We start from the raw sequence: 22,472 nt of genomic DNA on the forward strand, positions 1-22,472 counted from the left end.
AGACACAAGAAGTAATTTTTGCACTCTACTCTGTGCTGATAGGCCTCAACTAGAGTACTATACACAGTTCTGGGCACCACATTTCAGGAAAGATGTGGATAAATTGGAGAAAGTCCAGAGAAGAGCAACAAAAATGATTAAAAGTCTAAAAAACATGACCTATGAGGGAAAGGGTTTGTTTAGTCTGGAGAAGAGGAGGCTGAGAGGGGACATGATAACAGTTTTCAAGTACATAGAAGGTTGTTCCAAGGAGGAGGGTGAAAAATGGTTCTCCTTAATGGCTGAGGATAGAACACAAAGCAATGGGCTTAAATTGCAGCAAGGGAGGTTTAGGTTTGACATTAGGAAAAACTTCCTGTCAGAGTTGTTAAGTATTGGAAAAAATTGCCTAGGGAGGTTGTGGAATCTCCATCATTGGAGGTTTTTAAGAAAGGTTAGACAAACACCTACCAGGAATGGTGTATTTATTACTTAGTCCTGGCTTGAGGGCAGGGGACTGGACTAGATGACCTCTTGTGGTCTCTTCCAGTCCTATACTTCTATGATTCTATATACTTGGTGAGATTTGACAAGACTAAAGACTAGTTCAGTCTTGGAGTGATCAATACAATAAAGATTCTATGTATACTGAAGAAAAGGAAAATTATTAAGGGACCAGAGAGACTAACTTTTGAAGAGCTATTAAAAGAACTAAAAATGTGTCTCTAGGCTAAACAACACTTGGGTAGGAAAAAGAGAAGAGATAAGAAATATTTACAAGTGTATTAAGAATGTAAGCGTGAGAGAGGAACTGTTCTGCGCGGTCATAAGAGACAGAAGGAGGAGTAATCTATTATCATTGAGAAAAGAAAAAAAATGTGATTGGATATCAGGAAACATTCCTTAATGCCACATGTTAGGAACAGTATCCCTAAAGTAGTGGTGGGAGTCTGAAAGCATTAAATTTAAAACTAAACTAGACAAAGCATTTGAAAATAATACTGTAGGAAACAATCCTGCAAAGGCCAGGTATGGACTAGATTAACTCAATACTGTAGGTCTTTTTCATATCCAATAGATATGATTTTACAACTATGGTCATACACAGCATTCAAGGTAACCAAGGTATTTCTATTCCACTCAACATTTATAACTGAGTGCCTACCTACTATTAACAAGTTACCAGGGCACATCCACAGGTTACCATTATACCTACATTAAATGAAATATTCATATTTTACATAGAAGCAGCAGAAACTATAAAACAAAAGATGTAGGAGACAAATTGCTTTAAATAAAAGTTAAACCCTTTTGGTCCCTCCTTCCTCATTCTCTCCATCTTTGCTTTCCCAACTTTTCTTCCCTCATTACAGGTATGCAAGGCTCTGTCCTCCAGAAAACCCACAATCTATTTTGTTTAAATTGTGTTTCAAAATTTAATTAAGAGGGCATGGCTGGGATAAACCCCAATATAAACACACACACAAATATATTAATTGTTCTGGGAATAGAGCCTCGCTGCCATAGGAAGAAGGGAAGGGACAAGAGAAAGGAGGGAAATGAACCAAATGGTTTCAAAAACTTAAACCGAAAACAAACAATAAGATTTACCAGAAGAATTTAAAAGTCCTATTTTCTTTTGGAGGGTGTGTGTGTGTGTATGTGGAGAGGGGGTTGTTTTCTGCATCAAGTGAAGTGGGAGAAGAGACTGACGCAGCATCTATGTTGCAGGCAAGCATCTTAAAACTTCTGAATATATGAGCCAATCAGAGTAGTGGGATTATAGTAGCCTGAGAAAGATTTGCACATTTACTGTGCAGTTACTGAGAAATAACCACGTAGTGATCAAACAAATCCCCCCCACTAGATAATGGCTATCAGCCTTTAAGAGAAGAGGGATCCACATACTATAAAGCTGAGAAATAACTGTATATTGATTATGAAATCAGCCAGCCACAGACAGTGCAGGGACTTGCATAACTGTGAAAAAAGTGAATAGTTCTTTATCAGTAATGGTGTAGCACCCTCACATGCCGACTGGCTCAGTCAATTCTACTCCTGTATAAATAATAATGTATATCATATTACAGCATCTGTGACCCAGAGAGCGAGATTAAACTGCATTAAAAGTTACTTAACACTCCAGCTAGTTTAAAGAATTGCAACACATAGCACTCGAGCACAATGTCAGGACTTGGATTAGATTTTTCTGTAATGCTTCTACATTGCTTTGTCAAACTTCCTAATGCTGAATATGCAATCCTTTAAGATTTTGGTGTCTGAAATGTCCTTACTAAAAAGAGGTAAAATGTAAAATTACTAAATAAATTAAGTAAATAATGAAATTAGCTTGTCAAACAATTTACTCCAGCAGCATTTTCTTCCCAGTTCCGAATGCTTACTTCATCTTTGCCATCACCCTCCCCAAATCTCCACACACACTCAGACATGCCCAGGACCCAGCGAGGGTCATGAAATCCAAGACTAAGATAGCAAGGGTGTTTAGAACAAGTTTATAAACAGCTGTTCTTTCTCCTTTTCTAAGCAAGCCCTATACAGACACTTTGCTGGTTGAGAAGGCTCTACTATAATTGGTCAGATCAACACCAAGCTTTAATACCCACAATTGCATTTTAACTAAGTTTTATCTGGAGTAGAGCTGCCCTACTATATGTGTATATTTTTTTCTGGATAAGTAAAAATATTATTCATAAGACAGGAAACTCTACAGCATTCAAAATTTAAATGAAAAAGATAACTTACATCCCTAGTGTATTTTTAAAAAAATATTTTGTATTGATTAAACCCAATATAACCTCTCCTTTCCTGAGTTCATTGGCTCATTTTACCCCGTTTACTCAAGATGCGTTTATGGTAGCATACTTTTCCACTACCTACTCAAATATTATCATGTATTACTTGTAAAGCACTATAATTGTGTAAGGCACTTTAGAACAAAATCACTGGTTTTCTCCACCACATACATAACTTAATTGGGAGACGATGCTGCAGAAATTGTGCAGTTAATATTCAGATTATGATTCATCACTTTCACAGTAAACCACCAATGTGAAGTTTTACAGCTATTTTCTTTAACAACTCCATTTCCATCTGCCCATGCATGCCTCATAATAAAAATTAACAAAAATAACTCTACCAATTAAAAAACTCTAAAATACCTCTACACCCTTCTGCAACAATAACCCTGTTAGTTAATTTAAAAGCCTGACCAAATATGTACTGAACCCAAACTTTTCAAAATTTAGCTCTGGTGAACAGTCACAGGGAACAAGATCCAGAGAAGGGGCCTTCCAAAGAACATTTACTGCTGGTCTTAGAGAAGTCAACCAAAGGGACAGACAGCAAGAGTGACCCAGCAATCACAAATGGTGAAGGGTAAGAGAAGGTAATGATCTCTAAGGTATCGTTTAGACTCTTACATTCAGTGGTGATGACGAAGTGTGCACAACAGTACTCATTCAAATTTTGTTTGGTCCTGGCCACCATTTCCATGATGTTCCTTTTCTTCTACTCTTACAAAAATATTTTGCGTGCTACTTAACACCTATTCAACTTGTACCCTCCCCATGATTCAATTTTTACACAGATATGTATGTTACTATAAATGTGTCCCGTCAAAGTTCAAACACTACAGCAAACAATAGAGATGTTAGATCTCCTCGACAAAAGGCAATATAACTATAGGGGTTGCTGCCAACATGCATATATTCACATACATAATTAGTGCTCCAGGAAGCAGAATGGATTGAAAGTTTTGTCTCTGAAAAAATTTTCTACAGTTCACTTTTAGAAAGGAATCTAGGAAAACTAGTTAGAGACAGCATTGACCAGGGACAGATTAACAGGACACTAAGAAAGAAAAGCAGAGTCAGCATGGATTCTGAAAAGGGAAATTATACTGAACATGCCTCACACTGTTTTACTGAGAAAATAATAAGTTAGCAAGGGGAAGGCATGCATGGGCATGACTTACTTTAGGAATGATACGATACAGTATTGTGCAGAGATTAATCTACATGTTCAGTAAATTTTATACATGAGGTGAGCTACTTAAAGAGAATTCTGAAACTGAAGATGCTTGTGTGTTAAAGCAGCTTGAGAGGGAGGGAGACATTTATTGGAATAATACAAGCATCAGGAGCAGAACCGATTTTATTTATATTATACATTGAAAAGAGCCTAGAAGCAGGACCATGCAATACAAGGAATAACTTTGTTAAGGATATTAAACTGAGTGGGCCAAGCCAATATGAAGGATGACAAAATTTAAAAGGACTTCAACAGGCTTAGCAGTATAAGCAAATGGGTGGTTTTACAACTCACTGCAAAGAAGTTAAAAAGCAAAGACAAAAAATAGGAAGAGAGAATATACCCATAATAAAATACAAGATTCAGACAAGGGACAAAAAATAGCTAGGAGATATTAATGAAAGAGTAGATTTGGCAGCACACCAAATGCTAGTTTGAAATATATCAATAGAAAGATCAATATTTATTGCAGTGAGAGAGACAGTACAGAGGGGCAACAGGCACAGACAAGAGAAAAAGAGGAAAAAGAATGGAAGAGGAGTTCTGTGTAAGCGCAAAAACTTGTCTCTCGCTTACCAACAGAAGTGGTCCAATAAAAGATATTACCTAACTCACATTGCTGCTCTAAGAGAAAAACAAACAGTCATTCTTCGGAGAAAATGCAGCTACATGCACCATGCATAGAAGCTGGATTGTAGAGCAGGCTTGAAGAAGATTGGCCCCCACTGGCCAGTAGCTGGCTATCCACGTGAGGGGACTGGCACTGTACAGTCCCAATGCCTTATATACTGACATTACCACTGCTAACAGAACATGCTGCCTTTACATTAATATTTTCCCAAAGCACGAGGCGCCACACACAGGAAGGTATAAACATACCTGCTAATCCTCCTAACAGAGAAACCATTGCCCCAACTTCCCCTAGCTTTCTGTACCTCCAGGAGCTCCCAACACCCGCCTACTCATCCAGGAGCCCCCTGCTCCCCAGAACCCCCTGGCCCCAACTCCTATCTATGCCCAGAGCCCATAACAATCTCTATCCCATGAGGAGTTCCCTATGCCCAGCAGCTGCAGCACCCACCTACATCCTGAGAAACCCCATGCCCCTCCTATTCGTAAGCTACCCACTCAGAATCCCCACCCACTACCATCAAGTACCTTGCCTAGCTAGAGCTGTCAAGTTTTGTTCAGCTCCACATCCCACCCTCGCCACTGCTTGTGGAAGGGTGTGTTGATCACTATCTTACATTTAGAGTTATATTCAAATTATTTGCAAATATATACAATCAGTTTGCATTAAATGTCCCAAATGGAGCAGAACAAAGTTTGGCAACTACACTGTGGGGAAAGGCAGCCTCTCAATTGTTCTCTTTCATTTAAAAAAAAAAAAAAAGTCTCCAGCTGTTGTGGTTGCAAAGAAAACCTGGAAACACGTTACAGAGATGTGCCTAAATCTGCAGAGAGCCTGAAGTAACAGTTTGAGTGGTGTGAACTGTCCTATCCTGTTATCTCAGATGCTAATAATGGTAGTTAACTGTGAGCTTGTCTATACAGTATCTCAGTGCAAGGTACTTTTAGCACATGCCAGCAGGGTCCACATGGACAGTTAGTGCATGACATGGTGGTGTGCACTAGAATTTATACCTATGGAGACAAGCCCAATGTTGACATTTAAAACATTTTACTGCTCATCAAAGCATGTAATAATATTAATAATATGGGCACACCTCCCTAGGGGTGTGTGAAAGACTAGCTGGAAGGATAGGGGAGGAGAGGAGAAAAGAAATATATATAAATTAAATGTGTAGACATTTAAAAGCAAATGGCAGGAGAGATTAGGAGAGAACCATGTAGTTTCATTTTCCTGAAGTGCAAGCTCAGTCTTCAAAACTATAAATAACACTGCTTTAGATGTTATCTTGTTAAGTTATTTAACAAGGCTGCAATCTTTTAGTCATAAATTTACATAAATGGATCCCTGTCCTCTGCATATGGCAATTCACTGAGGTAAGCAGCATATTAATTGTAAAAGAGAACGAAGGAAGCATTGTATGAGCTGGAGTAAATACAAGAACAAGGGAGCATAAACTTAAGATGAGGTCATTAGAAGAGCAAGAGTGGAATTTCTTTATATAGAAAATTGTTAACTACACAGCATTAACTGTGGTGACTAGCAGGAAAACAACAGTAATTAGGCTTGATACTCTCCTGAACGGATTTAGACAAATATTTGAAAGGAAAAATTACCATAACTCACAAATGCTGGAGCAAATGTAGTCACGTTCCATTCTGAAGCTGTTCTTTAGACATTATAAAGTCAATATTTGCCAAAAGATATCACAGTTTTCTCTTAATAGAAATGTTAAATAATAAAATAGAAAATAACTGTGGTTAACTATTAGCATATGTTGGCCTTTTATTGGCAACCCCTATACACACTATCTGGCCATCATATGGAAAAAATAGAATGGAAGAGGAAACTCCCTTTTCCACCTTGCCTCACAGTATTTTTGAAATTGTTTACCAGATCCTCTTTATATCTTTAACGTTCTTCAAATAATTATGTACATTAAGTATATTGCCTCCTGGCAGTATAATACTTTGGGGGGAGTAAGAGATAAGTGTAAGCATACTACATACACATCACTTGAAATATGGTTGCAGCTAAAACAAGAAGAAAAAGCTAATGTAAGCCCTCCAAATGCCAGAGAGGCAGAATACTTATCAGTAACTGCACATCCTTGAGCGGTGCCTCTGTATATCCCTCCTGCAAAGAATGTCCCCTTGTGCCTTGAGGCTCCAGGTGGCACTCTATCCCAGAATGGGAACATACAAAGGCCCGCGAAGAACATGCAGTTCACAATCTTCTATAAACTTCAGAGTAAAAGGAATAATTTCATTGCTGCTTTGTACACCTGGTACATCCAAACAGTCATCCACTTCCCAATGTTCTGATTTCAAAGGAAAATGTGATTTCAAAAACAGCAGAGGAGTAACTTTAAGGAATATGACCATGATGCGGACAATAAGCCACTAAACATGGAAGAAAATGTTCAAATCCCATCCGCCATATATATATATATATATATATATATATATATATATATATATATATATATATATGGGTGGGTGGGTGGGTGGGTGGGTGGGAGGAACAATGAACAAATGAAGTACTACATATCCTAATTCAGCTAACAAACCATTATACATTTTGGGAAGAGTCAAAGTCCCCCATCTCCCCAATAAACAGTAGCATCAAAAGAGAATGGAGAAAGGTTACCAGGAGAAACAAGCCAAACAATCCCATCTGTCTACCATACACAAACTACTAGAGCATATTCAATTAAAATAATCATTTAATACAACACAAACTCAACTAAAAACCTAAAATTAACTTAGTGTTTCCACCTCTTCTTCATAAAAAGGATAAAAGTCAGGGTGGATAAAAATTAATGATTAAAAAAAAATGGGATTTTTTTTAATTTAAATCAGATTTTTTTGATAAAATGCTTTTTGAGAAAAAAACCTATCTAGAGATTTTTAGTTAAGATATCTTTGAGCTATAATGTATCTCATCATGGAATAAGGCCTATAAATTCTAATTCTATAGTCTATATTCTATGAGACAATATATTCATGTAATGTTTAAGAAAAGTTTTCTAAATGAGTTCCAATAGTTCATGGATTAGGAACCCAATTTTATGGGCTTCCAGGGGCTTCTGTATAGATTATTTAGGTTAATCTTTCTACCTGCCCAATGGGGCTCAGTCTAGAAGATACCATCAGTGATGCTTAATTTTGCAGTTCTCAAACTGTGGATTTGTGTCTCCAGAGATAACATGCTTGTTAACAGCAAAAATGGTTTAAAATAAATAAATAATATATAGAGGTGAGAAATAACAGACCTCAACTCTATTGTCCCTCTGCAAATTTGTGTACACAGAGTCAATCCCTTATCTCTCTCTAAAAGTGCAACGTTTCAAAAAGTTCAATGAATAGAAGATTGATGGGGGCGGAAGAGATCTGGACCAGGAGAAGAAGGCTGGAGATAAATGTGAGAAGGGAGGGACAGGCAGCATAGTCCAGAAGTCTTGAGGTCTTTCTGAGTGTAGCCTTCATTGATTTAAGATCTACCATCCCATTCTCTGACTAGAAGGGAAAACCTATAATGGCAGCAGGCCGTAAAAGAGACCCAGTTTGGGAATATTTTTATGAAGTTCCTCTACCTGTGGGTAAGACAGGCGTGCGTGCAAAATGCAAAGAGCGCAACGAAGAAATGCAAGGCCTGGTTGCCCGAATGAAATAACATCATGAGAATTTTTCTATTTCAGGAGGAAGCTGCACTGAAAATGATGAAAAGAACATGTCTGAACATGCAGGATCTTCAGGTTGGCAAACTTTTTTATTTCATACTTCTTTCTTAAGGACTGCCTGTCTTCCTTCGGGACTATTCTTGAATTCTCATGTTTGAGCAAAAAATATAGTTGTTACTCATTTTAGATGCAGTTGTGATAAAAAATAAATGGCTGAATTAGGCAAATATTCCTTTTACAATTTCACCTTTAAAGTAGTACTGGGTGTCAATAATGTTAGAGAATGAGCAGACAGATTGAGTAGACGGGCTTCTTTATTGCGGTACTTGTTCCCCTCGACCCAATTGTCGAGTAAGCACTGAGTTAATCACATAACACTCTTATCTAAGTTAATATGTAAATATCTACATTTACTCCAAGACCCCCAAAACCCTTATTTAGTAATATGAACGCCCATATACTGAATATACTAATCCCCACCCGTTTACTGTTTAAAGCATTAAGCATGTTCTACAGACCTTTTTATCTTGAAGATGCATTTCTTTGCAGTAATTGCAGCCATAAGTTCCCTTAATGAGCAGTTCACAGGGAAGGGAGGAAGGGGCCATGAGCCCAAGCCCGTTTATGTAGTTGGGAAAGGAAGGGAGGAGGGAGATAACCCTTCTTAACACAAAGGGTATTCTTTAGACAACCACATTCCTAATGCAGCTGCAACGCTTATCTATCCCTAACAAGTAGAAGGGAAGGGAAAGGGATAGCACTTTATCTATCAAGCGAAGAGACAGTGCCTGCCCGTGCCTTCCTCCCTAATATCATGCTAGTGGTTACCCAGGTTTTTACTTAACCTTACCTACCCCAACAAGTGAATTCAATGAGTAATACTAAATGAGTATGGTAATAATAATTAAATAATTGCAGTGACTTATTTTGTTTAGGAAAATCTATCATCAAAATACAAGATTCTGAAGACTATTCACCTTCAAGATCATCATCATTTTCTATAGTTTAAGAGTTATCTGACAGTGATAGTGTTTCAGTCACATCATGTATGTCACATAGCCACAGTATATCACCTGTTGCAAAAAGAAAAAAAACACTCCATTATCCAAAAACAATCATAGATAAGTTTGTAATAAGAACCAGCAGATTACTAAAAGAGGTAATTGGTGAAAAAATTGCCCGGTTTGTTTATGCAACAAACTTGCCTTTCCGTATGATTGAGAACCCACACTTCATAAACATAGTTCAGTCATTAAGACCAGGATACAGTCCACCCAACAGAGCAAATGTCACAGGCAAATTGCTGGATCAAGTGTATGAAAGAGAAATTGAGCAGTGTGCAAAAGGTCTAGAGGGTAAAATTGTTAACCTGAGTCTTGATGGGTGGAGCAACGTCCACAATGATCCAGTTGTATGTGCTTGTGTGACAACAGAAGAAGGGAATGTCTTCCTTACAGAAACAATTGATACATCAGGAAATGTACACACAGCAGAATACTTACAAGAAGTAGCAGGAAAAGCTATAACAAACTGTGAAAAAAAAAATTCAAATCTCTAGTATGCAGCTTGGTAACAGACAATGCTGCAAATGTATCCCAGAGGAGAAGAAATTATTTAGAAGAGAATCCCAAGCTAATAACATACGGTTGCAGAAAAACGTCAGCGTTCCAGAAATAAAGGCTAATGTTGAAATTGCAAAATACTTCCCTAACAACCACTTTGCAGCAGCTGCTCTGAAAAAAAGTGAGAAGAACCACGCTTTCTCACAAGACGTGCGATGGAAATCAGTAGTGGACTTTTTTGAGCACTATATCAAGAACTGGCCTAATCTGATGACAGTCTGTGAACAAAATTGTGAAAAAATAGATGGCACTGTCACAGCCAAAGTTCTCAACATTGGGCTTAAGAGAAATGTTTAACACATGCTGAGTACCCTGAAGCCTATTTCTGTAGCCTTGAACAAAATGCAGGAAAATAGCTGTTTTATTGCTGACACTGTTGAAATTTGGAAGGAACTGAGTGAGATCTTAAAAAGAGAAATATGCAATAACAGAGTTAAATTACAAACATTAAAAAAACGAATGGGACAAACACTATCTTCAGCTCATTTTCTTCCAAATATTCTCAATACTCAGTACCAGGGTACTGGTGAAGAAGAGAAGTTGGTTATGACATGGACATCCAGCAATCATCCCTCCATAATGCCAACTATAATAAACTTCAGACCTAAGAGTGAACCATTCAAGAAAGATATGTTTGCTGATGATGTTTTAAAGAAAGTCACACCAGTGAACTGGTGGAAGTCACCTAAGCACTTGGATTCAGAGACTGTTGAAGTGATAATCTCACTTTTAACAGCAGTAGCTTCTTCTGCCAGTGTAGAAAGAATATTTTCTTCCTTTGGACTAATTCATTCAAAATTGAGAAATCGTTTGGGACTCGAAAAACCAGGAAAGCTTGTTTTTCTCTTCCAGATTATAAACAAACAGGAAAATGAAGGTGAAGACGACTGGGTTAGCTGCAGAAGCCAATATTTTAAGTTTTTCGTGTTGACCTGGTTGACATAGTCGATTTAATTTTTGTTTTTATTTTTTAAAAATATTTCATTTAACTATTTTAGTTAAAAACAATTTTAACAAAAACAAACCTGATTTTAAAAAACTTGAATGTTTAACTAAATTCAAAAATTCATATGCTTGCTTTGTTAAAATATGATGTGTTTGCTGTTGAAGAAAAAAATCCAGAATATATAACGTTGCCGTTTTAAATAAAACAATTTAAATGTCTGTCTGGTGATGTCCTCCTCCTAATACAAAATGGCAAGAAAATCCTCCAAATATTAATGATTAACCTGTTGAATTGGAGATAGTTCAACTCCCAATGACTTCATAAATATCTGCTTCAATTACCTTTGGTAAATTAAATAACCAAACACTCATTCATTTTCTGATATAGCTGAAAAGCTAATCTGAAAAGTTTTCAAAATAAATCACTTAAAAAATGTAGAGTGTATACCTTCTAAAAATGAAACCTACATTTATCTCTGAGTTGTGAAGAATATGTATTAAGGTTATAACAACCAACAAGAATGCACTTTTATGTAGAAATCCACGATTAAATCAAGTTTTCCTGACTAGTGATTTAAATCATGATTAAATCAAATCCACCCTGATAAAAATACAATTCACATTATTCATACATGGCTGCTGAAGAACTCTGAAAACGATGTTCACAACTACACAGCTAACACCTATCAAAAAAATAAAGTCCACAAAGGAAAGAATGAGAGCCTCCCTTTCATTTTCAGTGGGTGACCTTAGAGTTTCTGCTGCCTATTCTTTTTCCAAGATTTTTTCAGGAAGTACTTTGTATCTTTCCTTCTTGCAGTTTATTTCACTTCAGATTTTAAGAAAATACAGCACACCCCTGACATGCAGTCCCATGGGATAGATGGAACCAGCCAAGAGATTGTACAGCAGTGGTGGAAGACAGAACTTTGCCACTGGGCAAATACCTACTCTTTTGAAAAAAATGCCATATTAAATTCAGTGAAGAAAAGAGAAGACCTACAGATTGCCACCTGCATGGGATTTACTTTATCTAATTTAGAAGAAAGATGGAGTGAGTTAATCTATCCAGGATTTAAACCCCTGGCTCCAGAACACCCATGTATTCCTAGGTCTAAGCCTTGACTGCTCTGGCATCCCCTCCAGTTTGTACATTTACAAACACTTTAAAATTAAAACATTTTAAATTCCTATTCCAAAGAGTAGAAAATTGAATGTATTTTGATATAGCTTGTTAACATAAATTGCAGGAGAATGGTATTACTATATAAAGTAAGATGAGCAAGCCCTTTAACACTGCCTTTTTTGCAGCCCTGGGCTCCTAATTAATCTCTTAGTTTCTCCAAAATTCAGTCCTTTGTTACCAGCTCATGACTGACATCACACACACACGCTGCACTGTTTCCATGACAAACTCTGACTGGGGAGGTTTATTAATTCAACAGTTTCTAATCTTATCGTGAGGCAATCTGGACCACCATTTAGTCAGCCCACAAGCTAATTACTTTCCCCTAAAAAACCTCTGATGTGAATGAATTGAAATGTTTTCAGTTACACACTGGCTAATGCCACCAATTTTACCAATTTCAGATGCTTTCTTCAACTAGAACTATAGATTTAAATGTAAATAACTAACTCTGCTAGCAGCATATAAAACAGAGCATTGGGATATTTTGCAATAGAGGTAGCCAAAATATTTTATTTATAAAACAAAACATTTCTTCTGTTGACAACATGAACTTAATACCATCTAAATGTGCCAATTAAATTGGAGCTAAACCAATGTTAGTGGAACTATCTCTAATTTAATAGCTAAAGAGACTTTTCAGTTAATTGAATGCTAAGACCACTACAACCTCAGTTGCAGCATCTCAGATACTTAACATAGTTCCACACAATACCCCAAAAAACACCAAGAGGGTAACGGGGGTTCAAACCAGTTGGAATCCCAAAAGCTGAGAGAGCCCTAATTTCTGGAAGGGTGAAAGGAAATTAAAACCAATAAACGTTTTGCTAAATAGTGTTCTTTCTCTGACTTAATGCTGCCATGCTGCTTTTAGCTTGCCTTGCTGTGTTGTATTGCAGCACATGTAAGACCTGAAACTTCCCACACTGTGCAGATAAAAATAAGAATAAGGCCTACATTAGCTACTGTTAAAGGACTACAGTACAGGAGCTAAAAATACACTTGAAGTCTACATAACAGGATGAGTTAAGACAGAACACATGAGTGTTCAATATCTAATTAATTTTGACCATAAGAACGGCCATACTGGGTCAGACCAATGGTCCATCTAGCCCAGTATCCAGTTTTCCAACAGTAGCCAATGCCAAATGCTTCAGAGGAATAAACAGAACAGGGCAATGATGAGCAATCCATCCCTGTTGTCCAGTCCCAGCTTCTGGTAGTCAGAGATTTAAAGGCACCCAGAGGATGAGGTGGCATCTCTGACCATTTTGTCTAATAGCCATTGATGGACTTATGCTCCATGTGCTTATCTAATTCTTTTTGGAACACAGTTATAGTTTTGGCCTTCACAACATCCCCTAGCAATGAGTTCCACAAGTTAACTCTGCATTGTGTGAAGAAGTACTTCCTTATGTTTGTTTTAAACTTGCTGCTTATTCATTTCAATGGGTCACCCCATCGTTCTTGTGTTATTGTGAAGGAATAAATACCATTTCCCTATTCACCTTCTCCACCCCATTCATGATTTTATAGACCTCTATCACCACCCCTTGACTATCTCTTTTCTAAGCTGAACAATCCCAGTCTTTTTTTCTCTCTCTCTCCCCTCATATGGAAGCTGTTCCACACCCTTAATCATTTTTGTTGCCCTTCTCTCTACCTTTTCTAATTCTAATTTTCTTTTTTGAGATAGGGTGATCAAAACTGCACACAATATTCAAGGTGTGGGCATTCCATGGACTTATATAATGGCATTATGATATTTTCTGTCTTATTATCCATCTCTTTCCTAATGGTTCCTAACATTGTGTTAGTTTTTTTTTTAAAAAAAGCTGCCACTACACATTGATCTTCAACCTTTTTGGAGGGTTTTGTACGATATGCAACTATAAAGATCACAAAAAATTATTACTAAAATTAATTTCAACAGGAAAGCTTCCTTCAGTTTTAAATACAGTTTAGTGACAGTTTTATAGTGAATGACCTTTTAAATATATAAACTTCACATTAGTATTCCATTTGAAAGTCTGAACTTAAGACAGAATTCAGCACATGTAACATGGCATAGGGAGCCTCAGACAACCAAAACAAACTGTTCCTGACAGATCATCTTATCTGAATGTCTGAATGAACAATTACCTCTCCTCAAATTCAGATACATTGTGTTTTTCACTGAAGACTTGCCTGATAAGAACAGAATCTTAAATAAAAAGGCAGAAAAAGCTGATTTTACAGAGATTATATTATAGCAGATTTTGTAACTACTTTTTGTTACTCATCACAAAAAAACTACTTTTTGTTTCAACCAAGAATTTTTTTCTCGGTTAGCTTCAGCATAAAGTAAGGGTACCATGACAGTTATCTCCATGACAAAGTTGTTTACGAAACTTGAAACTACAAACTGGAAATTACTGTTAGTTTAAATACATCAATGTTTCACGCATCAGAAATTTGAGGCTTTCAACAGTGAGCTAACCTATAAGCATTTAACACTGAATTCTATAAGAATATTAACTTTTCCCTCTCTCATCTCATCATATCTACTGACATATTTGGTTTGGGACCTGTGCAGATGCACAGGTGAGACATATAGTCCTTTCTGGGCTCATGACACATTTGTAAACTTTGATGACCTGTTGCAACCCAGTAAATAGCTTTCGTGCAAAAAACATCTGACTTACTAAATATTACTTACCCCAGATATATACACATTAACTTAAATACCGAATAAGTACTGTCTGTACAATAGTGGTGGCTCTTGATCTGCAGGGATGGCTGGGCTTGGCTCCTGTAGCAACCTCGGGAATCACAACATTGCTCAGGCTCAGCCTGGCAGCCAGCTGGGCCAAATTTGTGTGTGGCACTGTGACCTGGCAAATGGGGTTGCAGTACCACTCGCTCAAATTTGGCCTGGTTGCCCCAATTCTCATTGCAACGGAGGGGAAGTTGGGCCAAACCTGAGTAGTACAGTGACCCGGTGCACAAGTTGCAATGTCCAGGCCAGTAAGCTGAGCCACCATTGTGGGGTGTGTGCACAGCACACGCTGCAATCACCCCAGCGTCCCGGGCATGACCCAACTTCCTCCCCACCGTCCCATGTGATCTTTTGACACATTCTGGCAACCCAATTTTGGATCACAAGCCACAGGTTGAGAAAAACCTGTGACAGTCTAACAGCATGTTCTGTCCAATAGATGGAATGGCAAGGTAACTAAACTTAAAGAGGGTTGTGACGAAGTGGGAGTTTTCTGTTATATTTGTATTAACGATATGAATGACAGTGACTTTCTTGACTAAGGATTGCTACATAGTGAGTGCAGAAGGGTTAAATGCTCCTCAGGAAGAGCAGGAGACATGAGGTATTTGGATCACATAACTGTCTGGGGTGATATGAATGGGTCTTAAGGACTGACTGAAACCAACCCATATCAATGGAGAATCAGAAAGACAATGGGAACCCCAAGGACTGAACTACTGACCCCTAACAATTGGAAACTTCAGCAGGTAGAACATGTAAACTCAGCAGGGGTACTGCAGGAGGAAACCAATATGCAAAGAGGTGACAGAAGGCCACAATAAGAGCTGACGATTAGAGGGAGACAGAAGTTCTCACCTAGCACTGACAGCCAGACAAAGGGCTAGTGAGCCAAAATGGATTTCACAGCACTTGACTGGGTGGAGCCCCGGCTTTAGCCATATGGACGATGCCTTAACCTTTGCTTCTCTATATGCCTACCTAAGAACGTCCTGATACTGTGATCCAGCTGACTAATAAACCATTCTCTGTTTTGAAAAGACTGCCTGGTGTCATTGCAAATACTTGCTGAGGTGCTTTGGTCACTGATGAGGGTGAAAGTCTCTGAACAGGAAGCTAACTAATAAACCCTACTCTGTTTTGAAAAGATGGCCTGGTGTCTTTTCTTGCTGAGGTGCATTGGTCCTGACAAGAGTGAAAGTCTCTGAACAGGAATCTGTGCCAGCTTCACTTGCTAGGCAGTGCTCACAGCGAGAAGCAGGAATGATCAAGCCCAGAGGCTCAATGTCCAAGGCGTTGAGGCCTCCCCTTAAAGAAGAGTGGGATTCGTCACGGGTCTGGCACATTAAAGGAGCATCTCCAAGGGACTATTTAAAAGCTGGGGCATAGTGCTGATCCTGTGGATCCATGACAAGGGCACAAACTCAAAAGCAGTCTGGGGCTGCATATATAACAAGCATTTTCAGAAATTCTCCCTCTACAGATATAGCACTAATACAACTCTATCAGTTTTACTACAGAACACAAGCGCATGTGATTTTATCAACATATTGTCTAATCTTGTTCCAAGATGGTCTAGCTCAGTGGTTTTCAAACTTTTTTTCTGGCGACTTAGTTGAAGAAAATTGTTGATGCCCGCGACACAATGGAGCTGGGGATGAGGGATTTGGGGTGTGGGAGGGGCACAGGGCTGGGGCAGAAGGTTGGGGTGCGGGGTGGGGCTGGGAATGAGGGTTCAGGGTGTGGGAGGGGGCTCTGGGCTGCGGGTTGAGGTGCAGGAGGGGTAAGGGCTCGGGGATGTAGGACAGGGCTCTTGGTGGGGGGGCTCAAGGCTGGGGCAGGGGCTTGGGGCCCGGGCTTACCTCAGGTGGCTCCTGGTCAGCGGCGCAGCAGGGATGCTAAGGCAGGTTTTCTGCTTGTCTTAGCACCATGGACCATGCTGTGCCCCAGAAGCGACCAGCAGCAGGTCTGGCTCCTAGGCGGAGGTGTGCAAACAGCTCCACATTGCTCTCGCCCGGAGGCACCGCCCAGCAACTCCCATTGGCCAATTCCCACCCAATGGGAGTGCGGAGCCGATGCTTGGGCAGTGTGTGGAGCCCTGTGGCCCCCTTGCCAAGTAGCTAGACCTGCTGCTGGCCGCTTCTGAGACGCAGTGCGGTGTCAGAACAGGTAGGAACTAGCCTGCCTTAGCCGGGCAGCACTGCCAACGGCTCTTTTAATGGCCCAGTTGGCAGTGCTGACCAGAGCCACTGCGATCCAGTGTATTACGTTTACACTAACTCTTTCACAGTTTTTAACACCAGAGGTTGCTAAAATATACATTACATTAGGGGCAGGAGAAAGACTGGGTCCACTACTTAGCAAGGAAGGAGAGCTAACAACAGACAACACCAAGAAGTCTGAGGCATTTAATACTTATTTTGCTTCAGTTTTCACTAAAAAAGTTACTTGTGACCAGATGCTTAACACAATTAATATTAACACCAAGGAGGAAGGAACACAAGCCAAAAATAGGGGAAGAATAAGATAAAGAATATTTAAGTAAGTTAGATGTATTCAAGTTGGCAAGGCCTGATGAAATTCACCCAGGGTATTTAAGGAACTAGCTGAAGCAATCTCAGAACTATTAGTGATTATCTTCGAGAACTCATGTAAGACAGGTGAGTTCCCAAAGAACTGCAGAAGGGCAAGCATAGTACCTATCTTTAAAAAGGGGAATAAAGATGATCTGGGGAATTACAGGTCACTCGTTCTAACTTTGATATCTAGAAAGATAACTGGAACAAATTATTAAGTATGCAATTTGTAAGCACCTAAAAAATAATAGGGTTATAAGCAGGAATCCTAGTTTTCCGTACTAGGAAAATCCAAAATTCTATGATTAAAAAAAACCATAAAAATCTGCATTTTTCAGCAATTGAAACACTGAACTTTAGTTTCCCTAACCACAATATATATAGGTATCAGTTGAACAAGTTTTATCGATATACAGTGCAACCCTGTCTATCCAACCCTCCATTATCCATCTCTGTATTAACCAAACCACCAGCTGCCTGGGGCTGACAGCAGCCAGGGGCTCCAGATAGAAAGCTCTTTGCCAATTCTCCTGATTATCCAAATTTCTGATTCTCCAATCTTGCCCCAGTCCCAATTAGATCACATAAATGGGGTTCCATTGTAAATTTAAAATGCATTAATTAATCAATCAATCACAAGAGTGGGAGGTTGCACACACTGAATAAGTGACACTGGTACTTTTCGTAAAATTTAGTTGTTAGTTAAAATGTTTTGTTTCACAGAATGTAAAATCTAAATATTCTCTGTAAAAACACAAATTCCATGTTTTTCTGTGTCAAACAGATGTCTAGGATCCCTGGTTATAAATAATAGTAAGAGATGGTTACTCACATTGTGCAGTAACTGAGGTTCTTCAAGATGCATCCCCCAGTAGGTGCTCCACTCCAGGTGATGGTGCGTCCCTGCGCCTTTGCTTGGAGAGTTTTACAGCAGTGGCCTGTATGGGTCACGCTTGAGCGGTGCCTGCCTCACGCGCCATTGGCGCTTCATCTAGTGCGCATGCACAACCTGAACTCCTCAGTTCCTTCTCTACCACGGTCTGTTTTAAACTCCGAAATAGAGGGGAGGAGGGTGGGTTGTGGAGCACCCACAGAGAGACACAACTCGAAGACCCTCAGTTACTGCACAAGGTGAGTAACCTTCTCTTCGAGAGAGAGATGTCCTTGTGAGTGCTTCACTCCACATGACTATAGAGCAGTGCCCTCCTAGGATGATAGGGGCTTCAGAGTTGGTAGAATAAGTGATGATAATACAGCTCAGCCCAGCGGAGTATCCTCCTTAGGGCCTTGCATGATTGCGTCATGTTTGGCAAAGGTGTGTTTGGAGGCCCAGGTGGCAGCTTTGCATATGTCTATAAGGGAAACGTTAATTAGAAATGCTATTGACACTGATATGGATCTAGCAGAGTGTGTCTTGGTCCCCACTGGAGGTTGTGCGCCTTTAACTGATAGCATAAGTGAATGCATCAAGAGATCCACCTAGAGAGCCTCTGCATGGATATGGCGATACCCTTAGACTGTTCTGTGATGGATATAAATAGTTTTAGTGAAGCTCTAAATGGCTTGGTTCTGTCCAAGTAGAAAGCTAGTGTTCTTCTAACGTCTAGGGTGTGCATCGTAGCTTCAAATACATTCTCATGTGGTTTGAGAAAAAAAGCTAGAAGACCTATAGGCTGGTTAATGTGAAAGGATGAATTTACCTTGGGGAGATTGCAATCACTCTTCTGCTCCAGACGGGCCTGTTAACACAGCAAGAGGGTGAAATGCAACAGCCAAACATAGAGATGCTACACCTGAAAGCGTGGCTCCTCTATGGTTCTCTAATGGTGAACTAAGTTCTGAACAGGTCCAGTGGGTGCTACTCCACTGTAGAAAACATACTACACATAACACCTACCTACAAAAGTGGAAGAGATTTACAACGTGGTGCCCCACCGACAAACCACTGCAACATCTGCACCTCTTCCATTGATATTAGATGGAAATCCCGACATCCTTGTTATGTACAGATACCACGATTGTCTTGGCTATGAGGGGGCTATTAGGATGACTCTGGCTTTGTCAGTCCTTATTTTCAGTATTATTCTGGGTAGTAACGGTATTGGTGGGAATGCATAGAGGAGGTCTGTGTTCCATGTGGTCCAGAACACATCCCACATTGATCGCCTTCCCAGACATCCTCTGGAGCAGAATTTCAGACACTTGGTGTTGCGGGCAGTCACGAATAGATCTATTTGTGGGTGGCCCTATTTTCAGAATATACATTCCAGTATCGCGTTGTTTAATTCCCATTTATGGTCATGGGGAAAATGTCTGCTGAATTCATCTGCTGTGGTGTTCTGGCATCCAGGTAGGCAGGAAGCCAAGATGTGGATATTGTGTTGGATGCACCAATTCCAGAGTCTCATAGTATCGGGTACATAGCAAGTGCAATCGGGCTCTTCTTTGCCTGTTTATGTAAAACATGCAAGTGATGTTGTCGGTCATTACTCTTATGTTTTGGTCTCTTATGAATGGTAGGAAGTGGAGGTAGACATTGCGAACGGCATGAAGTTCTAGCAGGTTTATGTGTAGCCCTGTCTCGGCTGTGGACCATAATCCTGGAATTGTGCAATGTTGCATGTGTGCTCCCCACCTTATGAGGGCGGGATCTGTTGTGATCACAAGTGATGGAGGAACTTGTGTAAATGGGATCCCCGAGCACAGGTTGTGTGGTTAAGTCCACCAGTTAGTGAGTCCCTGACCTTGGGGGGTATCGTTAATCGTATGTTTAACCTGTGTTTGTTTGGTCTGTAGACGGTTGCTAGCCCTCCTTGTAGGCAACGCATGTGCAGGCATGCATGTTTGACCACAAATGTGCATGTGGCCATGTGGCCCAAAAGTTTTAGGCGTGCGTGGGCTGTACCACACTGTGGATCTGAGTGTCTTTATCGTGTCGAATCTGTCTTGTGGAAGTGATGCTGCCAGCAAGTCGAGGTAAGCACCGATGAATTCTAACTGTTGAGCTGGTTCTATTGTCAATTTCTTTTCATTTATTTGTAAACCAAGACTCTGGGAGCAATCTATGTCGTTTGGGTAGAGGAAATGGCGTCTGATCGAGTGTGTGACTTCAAAAGACAGTGGTCCAGGTAAGGGAATATTATTATTCCTTGTTTTCTCAGTTGCACCATTACTATGGTGAGGATCTTTGAGAAAACGAGAGGTGCTGTTCACAGGCCAAAAGGTAAAACCTTGTATCGATAGTGGTCTGTGTCCAAAGTAAATCTCAGAAAACACTTGTAGGTGGGGTGCATTGTAACATGAAAATAATCATCCCGCAGGTCGAGGTCTGAAAGCCAGTCCCCCTGCTCCAGCGCTGGTATTATTGTTAAGGCGACCATCTTGAACAGTTACTTTCTTACGAACTTGTTCAGTCGCCTGAGATCGAGGATAGATCACCATCCCCCATTTTCTTTTGCGTTAAAAAGTAGTGGGAATAAAACCCCTTTCCCCCTATGTTGCACAGGAACAATTTCCACTGCCCCTTATTGGAGATGATCTACCTCTTGGTGTAGCAAATGTTCATGAGAGGGGTCCCTGAAGAGGGATGGGGGGGGGTGTAGACAGTAAAGAAATGCTGTAGCCCGTATGGATACTTCTAGCGTTCATTTGTCGATGGGACTGTGAGCAAACGGTCTCCAAATAGATGGATGGAGTGTGTAGGCGCTGGAATGTGGGAGAGGTCTTCCAGACCCTCGACCAAGCCTTCATATTTGTTGCTTAGAGGAAGGAGGTTGAGATGCTGGTGAAGGTTGGCGCCATTGTGATCTCTGTCATTGTTGATGTTATTCATAAGGCCTCTGGTGTTTCTGTGTATATTGAGTATCTATTCCTCTGATATGGTTGATATCTGTATTGTCTCTTTTTTGTGGCAGGAGTATGAATGCCGAGGGACTGGACATAGCGTGCAGTACCTCATTGGTTTTGGTGGCAAACAAATTTTTCTCAGTCGAAGGGGAGATCTTCGGATATATTCTATATTTCCCATGGGAATGCTGAGGAATTAAACCACGAGGCTTGTCACATGACCACAGCTGTAGCGGTGGATGTGGCGACCCTGTCAGCAATGTCTAGTCAGGCCTGTAGAGCCATGTGTGCAATCATTTGTCCTTCGGAGACCAGTGATTTAAATTGTTGCCTCTTTTCCTCCGGAATCTCATTAATAAAGTCCATAAACTTTCCATAGTTTCTGTGGCTGTATTTGGCAAGTAGTGTGTCGGCGCCATTGCACTAGCAACATTGGGCTGTGGCACAGAAATAGGAGCAGTTGTCGGTGCCATCTCCTTTAGTGCTGTCGGCGGTGCCGTGGTAGAGACAGGCAATAGAGCCGTTAGATGTCGCATCAGATCACTGGGTTCCGGCGGCGGCCACCATGCAGACGGTGCAGGAGGTGCCCAGAGTCTAATAGGTGCTGAGCCATGGTGCAGTCAGCACCAATGAGAGCGGTTTGGTTGGCGATCAATTTGTGTTGGTCTGTTCTTTATGAGGCAAAGAGATTGGCCATTTTTGTGTGGATTTTTTGGTCTTCGAGGACCTTGGCAGTGAAGAGACGGGTGACTTATACTGGTCTTAATGACTTCTCCATCGAGATGAGTTTCAGTCTCAGGTCTCTATCCCTGCATGCCCTAGCTTTCAGTTTGTTACAATGGGCACATTTCTGAGGAATGTGAGCTTCCCCTACATAACAAAACAAATTGAGTGTGTCCATCTGACACAGACATCGCCTCTCTGCATGTTGTGCATATTTTAAATCCTGGTGAACCAGGCATTTTCCTAACCTAACACTAACTGTATTAAGGGATGGAGAAATAAATTTTTTCCTCCCTTCTTGTCCTCCCCCCCAGTAGGGGACGCAACTCTAATAACTGAAACTTAATGTATCTAAAACAATCCTAACTCACTAATTTATCTAAACTAATCTAGTAGAAATGAAGGCTTTCAACAGGACTGCTGAGCTCCGTCTCAGGCCGGGGACAGTTGAGAAGGAACTGACGAGTCCGGGTC

At 40.1% G+C, this 22,472-nt stretch overlaps 1 protein-coding gene across 4 annotated transcripts in view; it reads right to left on the reverse strand.

Moving 5' to 3' along the window:
* TTC7B (tetratricopeptide repeat domain 7B) overlaps positions 1–22,472 on the reverse strand; it is a 325,154-nt gene that overhangs the window by 217,500 nt on the left and 85,182 nt on the right. The gene's annotated exons all lie outside the window — the stretch shown is intronic.

This window comes from Malaclemys terrapin, chromosome 4 (assembly GCF_027887155.1).
Source record: "Malaclemys terrapin pileata isolate rMalTer1 chromosome 4, rMalTer1.hap1, whole genome shotgun sequence".
Classification (NCBI taxonomy): Eukaryota; Metazoa; Chordata; order Testudines; family Emydidae; genus Malaclemys; species Malaclemys terrapin.